Source organism: Neltuma alba, unplaced genomic scaffold, assembly GCF_004799145.2.
Source record: "Neltuma alba isolate B1F8T4 unplaced genomic scaffold, ASM479914v2 tig00000507_pilon, whole genome shotgun sequence".
Lineage (NCBI taxonomy): Eukaryota > Viridiplantae > Streptophyta > Magnoliopsida > Fabales > Fabaceae > Neltuma > Neltuma alba.
Window position 1 is genome coordinate 50,032 of NW_021632077.1, and position 13,717 is coordinate 63,748.

General features: G+C 28.1%; 1 pseudogene; it reads left to right on the top strand.

The window, feature by feature from the left end:
• The first annotated feature begins 12,628 nt into the window (after nt 1–12,628).
• Nucleotides 12,629–13,210, top strand: LOC114739962 (uncharacterized; annotated as a pseudogene).
• The last annotated feature ends 507 nt before the right edge of the window (nt 13,211–13,717 follow it).

Sequence of the window (13,717 nt, forward strand, 5' to 3'; positions counted from 1 at the left end):
GCATGATTTTTAACGTATAATATAACAAGATAAGAAGTGAGTGCGCGCGACACACTAAGTTAAATTAGCAATGATGGTCATGAGAAAATTAATCGAATTAAATACCAAGCTTAATAATCTTTCTTATCTTGAAACCACCCATATTAAACCTTGAAGTTTTGATTTTTCTTTTCTTCTGGGATCTAATTTTGATTCCTTTTTCATTTTGAAACGACGTATATCTATACGAAGTTAAAGTAATTAATAATTTTATCAACAAAACTAAAAATTTAAGGTCAAAACCATCTAAAAAAATCTCAATAGTGTATAGACCATGAGATATATAAATTATCTCTTGATAATAATGAGCATCAAATTTGTATTCCCTTTTCACCAACAAGTTATACATTGAGATGGTAAGCGATTTTGCTCTTATAAGGAGGAGAACACAAATTTAAATCTTAAAAAGCACACCTGTTGATAGGGCTTTAATCTCTAACGCTCCTGGCCTGACAGAGATTAATCTCAAGTCTAAAAAGACTTGAGGATATTTTGAGCTATACCCGAAAAAAAAAAAGTATATTCCCCGCTATCTCTTATTTGTTATAGTCTCTGTTTTTTAATCGTAAGAGGAATTGAAACCCACCTAAACTTGTTCTTGTGAATACGTAACTTGCTTGGTAAATAAAATACGTTACCAAAAGTAATTGGCTACCACCTCAAGTAGTTGTCAAACCAAACAAAAAATAAAGTATAAAGAGCCCATTGAGAATATTATTCGAGAGATTTTTTTTTTCATTATGCAATCTCAAGCAAAATCCTTAGATTTTCGCTTGAGTTTGGTTACATTCTTAAGATTCGCGAGTTAACCTCAGACTACCGAGAGAGATATTCATATTTAGGGTGTGTTTGTGGGCAAAAAATTTCCCAAACACCCATAAGAAATCAAAAACCATGGTTTGCAGAGAAGCATTTTGAATATGCTTTTGGGGAGAAAATTGGAGAGTGTCAGATGGTTTTTTTTAATGCCAACAGGTATGAGAATTTTTTTTGACCAGACACATATACCCCTCAATCTTCCGCCTTCGGTCCTTCGCTGTTCAGAGGTAGTGTGTTGTTTCCTTTTTTGAACAGAAAAGAGGTAGTACGTTATTACATTCTCTTCCGCCTTCGGTACCTTCTTTTTATTTATTTCTTTTCTGTTTACAAAAAATTATTCATCTTTTCCAAAAATATTTTTAATTGTATATTTTATAAATGTTTTCACACATGTAATAACAATTAATTAATTATATTAAAGATGAGAGGTAGTATGTTGTTATAAAAACTAGTTGTGAAAAAATGTTATAAAATTTCATGTTTAAAATCTTTAAAGCAAATTAATATTTTTCTGTTAGAAAAACATAATCATTTTTCTATAAACATATTTAATCTTATAATTTATAAATGTATAGACATATATTAATTATTTATTAATTATATTATCTTATATATTATTAATTATGTTAGTAAAAATTATTTTATTAACAATTTTATTTCTTCAAATTAAAATATGTTATGAAATCTATCCTTTATGTAATTATCATATTAACTTATGCTCTTTTTAGTAATTTGCACATATAAAAAGTGCTTCTCATAACAACTATCTAAACACTCTCACTTTATTAGAATCACTTTTTCATAAAATCTATTCTTTTCAAAATTTATTCTCCAGAAGTTATTCTACACACTATAGTTTGGTTTCATGCAAACACCCTCTTAGAATATAACAGTGTTTCGAATAAGGTTTTGATAGAAAGATACATGTGTTAATAAAAATAATTAATACAAAAAAGGTTCTACGCAACTGAGCCAAAGCAAGATCATATAGACAAACCGATCAGAAAGAAAGTAATACCAATAATATCGATTAGGCTGCTATTAATAGTTAAGTAGCGGATCGGACCAGTTGAGGTTTAAACTAATTAAATTTCAAATACAAGAGTGATTTTGTTTTTATTTTCAACACTTGACCTTTAAGATATGTATGAAGCACATATTTGTTTTAAATCATTCACTTCAGATCTGGGCAGTTTTTAATTTAAAAGGTTTGCTAATTTTGTCAATAGTTTTATAGTCTCGCAGTATGAAAGCTTTTTAAGTCAGAAGTTGAGAGTTTGATCTCTTCTTATAATTTTAAACCGTTAATTAGTACTTACTCTTCTAAATTAAAAAAACTATTACTTCTTTTATTATCTGAATATTTTTATCGAAGAGTTTGAATTGCTTATATTTAGTATAAATGGTATATATGTTGAGAGAGTTACTCTTAATTAGTTTCGACAATTTCCAAATTTTGATAATTATACTAAAAATACAATACAAAATAAGAGTAGAAATGTGTAGGAGATTCGAGATTAAAAAAAAGAAAGATAGTGCGTACTTTTAAAGTATGTGATAAGGAAAGCATAAACGATAATTAGGAGAATTAAGATTGCATTAATAATTAAAAAATTATATGAAATCAAGAAGACAGAGAGAGAGAGATATATAGAGTTCATATCTATCCTTACAGGTCTCATAAGTGAATCTTACTTTTCAACATCCTTATTATATTCACCATCTATCTAGATGTGTCTCTAATTATTATTTATTTTGTTGTTCACAGGAAGAGTTCTTGGAACATCTCTTTATTTCATATCCCTGCTCTAAAGCTCTTTGATTTGGATGCTTTCTAATTAGGCTCCCATAAACTAATTTCTCATCAGACTTTAAAGTCTGGTTATATGGATAGAACTCTGTTTCAACTGCATTAGAAGATGGTGTTATCCATCTTGCTCGCAACATCATCTGTCCGATTAACACTATTATTTCCCATGAAGGCTCTACATCCCAACTAGTTTGCTGGAAAAGAAAGACAATGGATACATATGTATCCTTGTGTCTTCCTGCTTTGGAACTGCTCTGTTAGATTCACAAATAATCTCATATTCTCACACCTTTAGTTTTTTTTTTAATCAATAGAGTCACATCAACATGTCAACGATGTGCTCCAACCAAATCCTCATAAATTTGTGGCAGATGGCATTGTTACTAAGACAACTAGCCGTTTCCTAGGAATCCCTTCTATCCCAAAAAAGTTTAGTCAACTATACATAATCAAATTATGTCTATTTCTAAGGCAGTCCTTTAAGATATCTTTACTTTGCTTCATCTTTTCTTGTGCCTTCTATCTCAATTGCTTCACCCTCCTTTTTTTCATATAGATTTTTTAAATTATCCTATAGGTTGTATGGTACAGACTGTTATGTAACTGATGTTGATTGTATTAATTAAGATTAGTTAATGTTTTTAAATTTGTTGCTGCAATTGGAAAGGCAGCTTTGGCACATAAGGGTGTGAGCTCGATGGAGCAAGTTGGAAGACAACCACCCCTTCTAGCCCCTTTCATGATGGGATTCTCTTCACAGAAATTGAGTCACTGTAGTCTGGAGGCATTAAGCTTGAAGCAGAATTTCTTTTGCTTAATTGTTTTGGTTTTTCTGTATCCTCTTGGTTATGTTCCAGTGGATGGCCTATGGTTTTTTAGTTCTTTTTGTTGTGGCTGAATTTTCGGATGCTTTGGTTTAATCAATAACATGAATTTCTTCTGACAAAAAAAAATAATTTCAGAACTATCATCGACGAAGTTATTAAATGTAAAGATTTAATTTATGTTTTAGAAACCATCAATACTAAGAATGGTCGGAGGAAAAGATAATTATAGTACCTCAAAATAATTATAGACGACGATCTTATAATAATTAATGGTAATTGATAAAATCTTATAATTAGTAAGGTTCATAGGGAGCATTTCTTTCTCTCATCTAACCCGGTTGAAATAATTAATTTGGTGCCATCAATGTCACATAATAATTCAATTGAGAGTCATGACTCATTATTCAACTTTCACAAAAAAAAAAATCAATATTTATTGGATATAATATGATATTTCCTTGTTTATTATAATAACATACAAAAACAAAATTAGTTATTGCCATATATCATTCTCATCCAAAGTTGACTTCATTTGACTTTCGTAATCCGATTAGTCGACAAGTACTGCTGGTTGTACCACTATTCCTAAAACATTCAAGCATTCATAAACTAAGATAATGGGAAGGAATATTGATTTTATTATTCACTCTCTCTCATCTTATATATTATCATTTTTATTTAATGCCTTAACTTTTAAGATGTATTAAATATTTTTTCATATACAATACTTTAAGTTCTAAATATAAAATTTAGTTTAAGGTATAATTAGATTTCATATATAGGACTAGAAGTATTACTATATTTAACAAGGATACTGAGAGAGATTAGAATTAATTGTGGTTTAATGCAATTAATGAAGGTATCACATCAAAATTTTCTTAGATTTTATGAAAAATTTAATACTTTTAATTATTTTTATTAATACACATAAATTAGTTGGAAACAACTTATATTTTGGATCAGAGGAATGGCAAATTAATTAATTAAAGCCAATGGTAGTGGGGTGGTCATTAGTGCACCATGAATGTTCTAGTGTGGGGCCTTCACCTGTAAAGTACACAATCAAAGAAGAAGATAATATAAATAATAATGAAAGTGTTAATTAAATGAGGATTCGAAAGTCGCTTCCCTGTCTTAGCTTCTCTTGTGCGTTTCCCTCATAATGGATAAAATTGACCATGAAGAGTTAAGGTGGATATGATTAAATCTAATTTATAGGCCTGCAACAATTAAATGGAACCAATTATATAGATATTTAGGAACTAATGAACAACCTAATCAATTTTCGTTCCATCTTTTTATACAAGTTTTATTAGATAAGTTGAATTTTAAAACCTCATCATAACATGATGTATAACTCAAAAATCTCTCATAAAAAAATACTCACAAATTGCTTATTAATTTAAGTATTATAGAGTATATATGAGCAGTACTTTTTAATTAAGAGACTAAATTCTATTAGTTTAGTCCAACTATTTTATAGATTTTATCTGTCATTAATTCCTCAGAAATCTCTAACTGTGCTTTATAAAGGGGTCCCACTCCTCTTATCTTTTCAAAAATATTTTTTGGTTGAGCAATAGAAGCCAAAATTTCAGTTGGTCAGCCAATTTATGCCCCCATGTTAATTTTCTTTATAAGCTTTTATCCCTATCAGTTTATTCATAAGGCAGAAAGATGATTTTATTTTCTAGTTCTTAACATAAGTCGACTTACTATATTTTTTATATAAATATATAAATTTACCTCTAATTTTATTTTTCTGTTACTTCTGCGTGCTTTTTTTTTTTAATGTATGTATATTAAATATGGAAAATTTCAAAAATTTTTAAATTTTAAGGTAGAATTGATGATATTTAATTTTTTATTAATAAAATATATTGAAAATATCTTGTAAATAGAATAAGAAAAATATATGAGATAGTAAGAATAAAGTTAAAGGAGGTTGGTTTTTCAAGATTTTTCAAGACTTCGTTTGGGAGCATTCAATGAAGACAACAAATCAACAATAATTATTTCATTTTTTTTAAAATAAAATAAAAGCTAGTGCGTTGATGTGATGACCATGATAATGATTAGCATTTAATTTACAAGTTGAGGTGACATTAGTGTATGCTTAACAAAGAATAATGAAGAAAAAATAATCTTTTAACACCTTAATTATAAAAGCAATAATTATACCACTCTGGTCCTTCTTATTTGTTACTTATAAGAGTTTCTTAAATATTAAAGAGAACACTAAATGAATGAAATCTTTCATTTTTGTTCTTATTAAAAAAAATCAGTATATTTTCTCCCACTCATTCCTTCTCGATCAAGCTTTACTATAATTAATAGGGACACAATTGAAAATAAAACATTAAAAGAAGTACAAATGATAAATAAAAAGAATCAAAATTTCTCTTTATAAGTGACAAATAATAAGGACCATAATGATACTTTTTTCTGCTTCTAGTCAATATTATAATACATTAATTTAGTTTTTCATAAACTAAGAAATGTTAATTAAGTCGGTAAATTAAATTAATAAAATTTACTTATTTTATTCTCATTAAAAAAATGTGATTGTAAAATATTCTCTATAAACAACGAGTAAAAGTAAAAAAAATATCATTAATTCAATCTCTTAAATTTTAGATCAACATCTTTTCAGGGGAAAATTGGTAAAAAAAAAATCACTGATTGAAAATTTAATTGGCTAAAAGGATCTAAATTTGAGCAAGTGCAATTATGATCCATGAGTACAACATATCTTCCGTTGTGTGCAACATATTATCAATAATGTACAATAATTATTAATACGAAAGTTATTTGCATACAACGAAAGATATGTTACACATAGTAGAAAATATATAGCACTCATGGATCATACTTGTATGTGCTTAAATTTAACTCTTTTTAGCTAATTAAATTTTCAAATAGAAATTTTTTGCTAATTTTTCCTTTTTTCAGGGTACTTTTTATATTATGGATCAGACGAAGTAGCGAGAGAGATTTCAAAACACTATAGAATAGAATGAACTAAGAAAAAATATCGGCAAGATGAAAGGGCACTTTCTCCCTCTTTTCTTAAGCTTTCTTCTCTCCTTTCCTCTGCACCGATTGAAAACAACTACCACTATAAAAAAAAGTAATTTTTTTTTTTTGGAAAAAATCTTTTTCACCTATTGAAAAAACGTTAAATATTGTTCTAAATTTATAACTACTGATTGAAGGTTATGTTGGAAATTCACAACCCACTTAGAACATATATGCCACTTGGAAATGAACTTAATTTCTTAAGCCTTGATCTCAATTATTGTTTAGAATTGAGTTTATGATGCACTACTAAAAGCTAGAATATAGGTTGGAAATATTTGTAACTTCAAAATACAAGTTGAATTACTTAAATTTTAATTTTATTGAAAGACTTAATTATTTTTATTGATTAAAAAAAGAAAACTTTGATTATTGTTCTGATTTGAATTAACGATTAATGGTGATGGTGATGTACTCACTCCAGCGTCATCAGGAGGGTGAGAACGAAAAGTATTATGTGGTGCTGTTAAAATTTTTGACAATCTAAAATTTCAGGGTTCTGAACTGTAATTATTGCTCTTGCAGGGCGTTGAACTGTCACTTTTCAAATAGAAAGAAATAGCCAAGACTAGATATTTGTCATTGCATAAGATTTAATAAAGTCTTTCGTTTTCAATTCAGATTTGAAAATTTGAGCTTTTCAACATGCTTTTCTAAAGAACCCAAAGTGTTTATTTTAAATAAATATTTTTTAGGTCGAGTGGAAATTAAAGTTGTTTAATGTTTACTCCTTTTTTAATTGCTGTCCACCGTTGTGTCTATTCATAAATCTTTTTATTGTTAGTAGCTCATATTATATATATTATATATATATAAATTGAGGTCAATATGTATATTAGAAAATAATAAATAATTAACCATCTAAATCTAATATATAAGTAATTTGAAAGAGAGATGCAAACCGTGCTTACATCCCTAAAGATGCACATCCAATCTAAATTCTTAAGTGTGTTAATTGATTGCTCCTGTCCAATTTTTATAAATATCATAATCATATTATTTATAAATTAATAATATTATGAATCGTCTCAATTTCCGTGTGAATATAAGCCCTCAGTTTAGTTAGACAAAAGTGTAATATTTCTGCCCTTCTAACTTTATATAAAATTTTAATTTAATATATTGTACAAAATATTTTTTTCATCCATCTTTGAATCCCAACACTCTCAACCAAGGTTGTCAAACTCACGAGTTTAAACAAACTCGTGATAATGATGTAAACTCGATGTAAACTCGAATCGTAAACTCATAAGAGTTTACTTTTATTAATAAACTGACATTAAAAGTATATAATCAAATAATTAATATATAAAAAATGAGAACAATTTCATTTAAATATATTTTAAATTTAAATAATTGAAATTATATCTATCAATATTCATAATTTATCATATTTAACAAAAAAATTTCTATAAAAATCATATATAAAGTCACTAAACATAATCAAATTCAAAAATTTAACACGAGTTTAAGAGCGAGTTGACACGATTTAGTAAGCTAAAAATGTAAAAACGATAAACTCGGTAAATGAACTCATAAGTTTAACCGAGTTTACAATTATCAAGAGTTTAAGAACAAGTCGACACAATTTTGTTAGCTGAAAACGTAAAAACGTTAAATTCGAAGAGTCAACTCGTGAGTTTGACAACAGTGCTCTCAACTAATGATTTTAATCAATAAAGTTAATAGTGTCAAGATTAGAGAATTAAAAAAACAACTTATAAAATTAAGGGAGTAAATTGAACTGAAAAAGTTAATATATGTGTACATACAGTTAAATTTTTTTGGCCCACCAATAAGGTCATTATATTAGCAGTAGAATTTGAACTTATGACTTTATGCATTATGAGCTGATTTCTTATCAATTAGATCAACTCTTGTTAGCACATAAAATTAAATGTTTAGTAAGCCACAATATTCATTAGTGGTTTTAGAACCTTTTTGGACAAGTTTTAAAAAAAAGAAAAGAAAAGCTTTCTCCATCGACTCTTATTAATATTAATAAGTTATCAATAGTATAATTTACTCTAAAATTTCATATAAATTTAGATTACCCAAGATACATTTAAAATGAAAGAGACTGAACCACAATTTCCTACATTTAATTAGCAGCATGAAAAAAAAAATGATTCTGAAAATTGAATTGAAAAGAACAGTAAAGATGAAATCATTAATATTGGCAAAACCTTTGGCATGTCTTACGAATTTTCTTCTTCTTTTTTAGCTGTAAAATATATTCTTGTGTTATTGTTTTATAGAAGCAGACAAACCTAGGAAAGTAATAAATACAATTGGGAGGGATTCTTTTAGTGGAGAAAATAGCAATAATGTCATGCCACCCACATAGGTCTCCATCAAACTTTGGTACCATACTAACTAGTATTGATTCTCCCACTCAATCTTAGCTACGGCCTAGATTTGTTGGGCAACCTACAAAAAACTTTGAATCTGTTTTTTTTTTACCTTTTATTTTAACTTTTTGTAATTAAATTTATAATAAAATATACAAGGACATTGATTCTTTCTTTCTTTCACCTGAAGATAATTAATTAATTTTGATCATCCAATCAATTTCATTAGGCTAAATTTAAATTTTCAATTTGCTCCAGAAAATTCTCAAGCATATACAAAGATTAGTTTATGTAACTTTAACTTAATAATTAAAAAGCTGTTTGTGGTTTATAGAACTATGCAATACTTTTCTTAGTTGATCCCCAAATAGTGTTTCCTGCATGATACTATAGCACTATATTAAGTAGGTATCAAAGCCCACTTTTCATCAAAACTTTTTTTAAAAATAAAAATATTTAGACCATATCTAATATGTCTTAATTAATTACGAGAGCAAATTTTATTCAAAATAATATTTCATTCCCTCTAAAACAAAATTCTCTGATATCTATTGGCTAGTTAGTATTCCCTATATATAAAGTAAGAAGTCTTGGATTGGCCATCATAACGAAAACATGTTTAAATTGATCTTAAATAAAAAATAACAATAAAATTTTTTAAAACAATTGAAATGAACAAAGATAAGAAGTTTAGTATAGTATTGGAAATCTAATGAACATTTTATAATTTTAAAAATCAAAATAAAATAATTCTGAGATAATATATCACATTATCTCTCATCTACATAACACGCACATGCGTACATGCATATTTCTTGTCCATTAGTCTTCCTTACCCAATATACTTCTTAGGTGAATATATGCATAATTTAAAAATTAATTAGAAATTAACATGGTTTAAATTTAAGTAAAAACCAAAATTTTGAAATAAAACTGACCTGTTTATTTGAACCACCACTATGTTATCAATTTTGACCTATTGGCGAGCACTTTGGCTCCTTCTTCTTTGGGTGATTACCACTTTTATTTAAATCAAACTAGTAACTGATTCATTTAGTTTTACGATTAGACCAACCGATGAGTCTATTTTTTTTAATACAATTTAAGCGTACATACACATAAACATGCAAATGTAAGATTGGAACCTAAGATATTGTTTAAGCATAGTGGGTGCTATCGCTAAAGCAATTTGTGGTTGACACCAAATCTAATTTTTGCCACCATATGCTACATATCAATTGCATTCTGTGGTAAATCCACAAGTACTTTCCCTTTCTACTATTTATAGTATCAAAACTCACTTCCCACCAAACTAAAATAATTATATAGTCTGAATCAATTAAAATGATCAGTTTTCATAAATAATAATCTTTTTTATGTTGTGACAATACAAGCTAAACCAAATTCTTCATACACCCACATGCAATGTCTGAATAAAGATGGATGGATGATCTCAAGATTATGATTCTGTGATGAAATTACTAATCAAATTGATCAATCAGTCACCCAAATAGGGTTTGAGTGACTCATAATAGTCTGATCACATCTGAATCTTTGCTTTTTTGCCTTGACCTTCTTCTTGTGTTTGGGACCCTCAACTCTGGACCCTTATGAACTGTAAAGTTGGCACTTGCGAAAAAATTCCAACTTGCTTTTGATCAAATCAGACAACTCAGAAAACTAATTCAGGGGGGAAAAGTTAAGGAACTATGCAATTTTTTTATATCGATAGTAACTAAATGCTTTAATTAAAGTAAGTTCTCATCGGTACTTCTTAAAGTTACAACTTGTTTACTTTAAGGCTAAACTTTAATCTTCCTAATCTTATAAAGATTGTTACTTTAGATTTCTCACAGAACACTAAGTTGTAATTTTAAGAAACATAAATAATATGCTCTCTTTGGTACTAAATGTAGGAGTATGCATGTTAAAAGAGGTTTTTGTTAAAGGGAAAATTTTGATGTAAATAAATAAAAGGTATTGTTGGCAAATTAGGATACTTTTTTTTTTTTACGAATAATTAACTCAACAAATATTTTAATCTGTATAAATTACTTATTTTTTTATATTTAAGATAAGAGAGCATAATTAATTTTTTTAATATTGATTGCACTATATTTCGCTTTTTAAAGTCTTTAATTGACATTAACAATGCGGAGAAAAAGGATGAAAGTGAAGGAAAAGTTGAGATACCATGCCGTTATAATAATCACTCAACATCTGTTGTCTCATGTAATTATTTTGTTTAAAGTAAGGACCCAAAAGGTGGCCCCAAAAAAGGCACAAAAGATATTGAGAAAATGACAAAAAATGACCCATTAAATTTTAAAATAATAAATAAGTGATTTTGACATATTCTAACTCATCAAAATCATTATAAGAGTATCTTTTTAAAATTCTAAAGGTTGTTTCTATGTATTTCTCTGAAGATATTTTCGTTTTTAAAATCATTTTTATTTATTTTCATTTTCATTTTTTGTGTACCAACCAAGCCCACACATCAAACTCAACTACTCAGTATTACTTCATCTCAATTGTTTATGACTTATATTAGACGTATGATAAATTCTGCAAACTACCGAAATTTTACGTGAAGAAGACACTTTGCAAATTAATTATGTTAATTAAGATTCGATTTTTTTTATCCATGTCATATCGGTCTGTCCTATATCTTGTTTAATTTTCTGAGATCAGAATCTACATTTACAAATTTATCCGATTTTTGTTCCAATGTCTTATATATAAAACGACAAAAAATGAACTCAAAATTTTTCAAAAATGGAGATGAAGCTGAGTCTTTCCTACGGTGGATAAAGCACTTGTCGGCAAGTTGGGATGATTATAGACCCCATACCCTCTATATCTATCTATTGAAAGAATAAAAAGAATAATAAGATGCTACAAACTGTGTGTGCGCGCGCGTGTGTTAGTGTTAGTACCTATATTGTCTCTATATATATTATATATATCAAATTAAAAATACCAAAATCATAGAATATTTATTTTGAAGTCCTATTGCCATTTTAATATTTTTAAAAGCACTAGTTTAAAAAAAATGAATTTTTAACATCCTAACAAGAATTTTTTTAAACTTCTAATGAACTAAGTCGGCAAAGTGTCAGTCTGTCTTGAAGTGGTTTTTCTTAACTCTTGTCTTACTTATAACTTACTGGCTGGCCTGTATTTTCAACTCTAAACATTGACAATTAAGATTAAAGAAAGAAGAGAGAGGGTACTGAAAGTTTGGCAATTTTGTCATTTGACATGTCTGATAAATAACACTTGAAGTCTATAATAATGAATTAGTAAGATTTTATTGACATAATTTCCTTAATCAGGACAAACATGTCATTTTCCTTTTGATTTTGTTTTTCTATATCTTTAAGTTTTGGTCTTGAGGGACTTTTGAGTAATTAATTAAAATATTTATCTTAAATAAAAAAGTAAAATATTCATGAGACCTTCAAGGCAAATGTTCCTTTGTTTTGGCCCTCTTGTGTGATATTCTCAATATTTTTTTTATGTGTCCCTTAAAAAACTATAAAGCAGCCATTAAGCTTTTGTGATAAACACAAGCACTCACCAGCAGAAAAGTACAGCAACACCACCACCCCCCATTGAAGAAACCATTATTAAAACCTCCTTCAACCTCTTCTTTCTTCATCAGAACACAAAACTCACAAATTAACCAGTTTCTTTTTGAACTGCTCCTTAGCTTGGCTTCCTTCCAAAGCAGAAAGATCATCAGATAAAAAGATACATACATATATATAGTCGTCAAAGGATATCCATGTGGCGTCTTGTAGCAACCATGGCAAGGAACTTGGAGAACATGAAGAAAAGCTCTAGGGTTGCAGATGAGAACATGTTTGCAGGGGGGGTGACGAGAGAAGCAGCAGCAGGAGGAAGAAAAGAAGAAGAAGATCACAAGGATGGTCTCTGATACATAGTATTCTTCTTGCACCTATGTCTGTAATCTTATGTGTTTCTTCTTCTGATAATAACAATGATTATGGAGCTAATGGAGTAGGGTAGTAGGGTTTATAATGATGGTTTCTGGGGATCTGGGGATTATGAACATTTCTCTGATATGAATCAGATGATTGTGAGCGATAGTATGAGGTTTGCAATTTTGATGTAGAAAAAAAAAAGCAAAATATATATATATATATGAGAATAATTGCTTAGAGAAATTGTTAAGAAAGTATGTACAGGGAGTTTATTTATTTCGCACAAGGTTGTTGATTAAGTAGTATAAAGTTAATCACATGTACAAAGTTTAGTTATGTTTGTTTATGTTTGTTTCTTGATTCCGATCTTTGAAATTGGATCATTTTAAACATAATCCTTCATCAACTCCCAAGAAAAGAATAATTTTCTATGTCAAAAATTTTAAAAAAATAAAAGAAAAATATGAATTTTCAAAATTAATATGAATAATTAGATCTGATAATTGAGTGATTAAGAATCCCATCAATTGAAAGCATTCAAATTGTTCCCATCATCCTTTTGTGGATTATCCCTTAGAATGGAGCAACCCTCTCTCTCTCTCTCCCTACTTTTCTTTTGCGAATTTAAAATATAGATGGTATTTGGATGGAAATTTATGTTCAAAAGAATTATTAATAAATAAAATTCGAAGTAAAACAAGCCATACTATTCATAAACCATTAATAACATAGCTTATTTCTCAAATTCTGTACGAGACTAAAAAAAAAATATAATTTTTTATGTATATTTGAAGTGTAATTAGTGGAACTAGAGAGGCATCCATATTCAGATATGAGTGCACT